The sequence below is a fragment of the Trichechus manatus genome, unplaced genomic scaffold (assembly GCF_000243295.1).
Source record: "Trichechus manatus latirostris isolate Lorelei unplaced genomic scaffold, TriManLat1.0 scaffold00061, whole genome shotgun sequence".
NCBI lineage: Eukaryota > Metazoa > Chordata > Mammalia > Sirenia > Trichechidae > Trichechus > Trichechus manatus.
The window spans coordinates 4,477,125-4,478,200 of record NW_004443997.1 but is presented as its reverse complement, the minus strand read 5'-3'; positions in this window follow the sequence as shown (position 1 = coordinate 4,478,200).

Genomic DNA, 1,076 nt, shown 5'->3' with positions numbered 1-1,076 from the left:
CACTGAGCTGTCACTGCATCAACAGTACAGAAACAGGTTGCTGTCTAGTCAATTCGGACTCACAGTGACCCTACAAGACACAGTAGAACTGCCCCATAGGGTTTCCAAGGCTGTAAATATTCACAGAAGGAGAATGTCACATCTTTCTCCCGTGGAGTGACTGGTGGGCTGGAACCGCTGACATTTTGATTAGCAGCCAAGTGCTTAACCACTGTGCCCCCAGGGCTCATCAACAGTATATGGCAGGTGGCAATTCCTAAGGACTGTGAGTAAAATGTTTCTTTATGAAACTGAAGGAAACCAGTAATGGATTTCAATGAAAACGGTTACAAATCCGACTCAACCTTCAGAAGGACTTCAAAGCCCAGAATCTTTCAACTTTTGAATTTTGATTCGTGTTTAAGCCTTCTGGTCAAAGTGAAGAAACAAAACTAAAAGCACCAATCCTGTTATTAGAAATTTGTACTTTAAATACGGATTTTTAATGATGTTTAAGCAAAAAAATAAATAAATAAGACCTCAGTTGCCTTGTTCCTTTCACTTTTTCTGTTAGCCCTTTACCTACTCATTCCCGTGGCTTTAAGGCCAGATTAATGAATTAAACTCTTTATGAATGCACTGATTCTTACAGTAAATGTTTTTACCTACTGAGTCACTTTACAGGGATAGGAAAATAATTTCAGAGGCCTATACATTAACCTTTTAAAATAAAGATACTAAAAAGATCAAGAAGCCAATTTGGGAATGACATGTTTTCATGAGGCTTGCTCTTCATTGAGAAACCTATTTCAATGAACTTAGCCAAAGTTTGCTAGCTACTGTTTTTGCTCATCAATACAGACCTGCCAGATGGGCTGCAAGTAAAAATGGAAATGAGCTAACTGCTGGATCTGAGGCCCTCAGCAAGAGTAAGACAAGGGCCTAACCATTGGGGGAAGCTGCAGGAAGTACGTACACGGAACTTCTCTGTAGTACTTTTGCAATTTCTTGTGAATCTGTAATTATTTCAAAATAAAAAGATTTTTTAACTCACAAAAAAAAAGACAAGATTTACTGGCCTAAAGGAGACTGGAGAA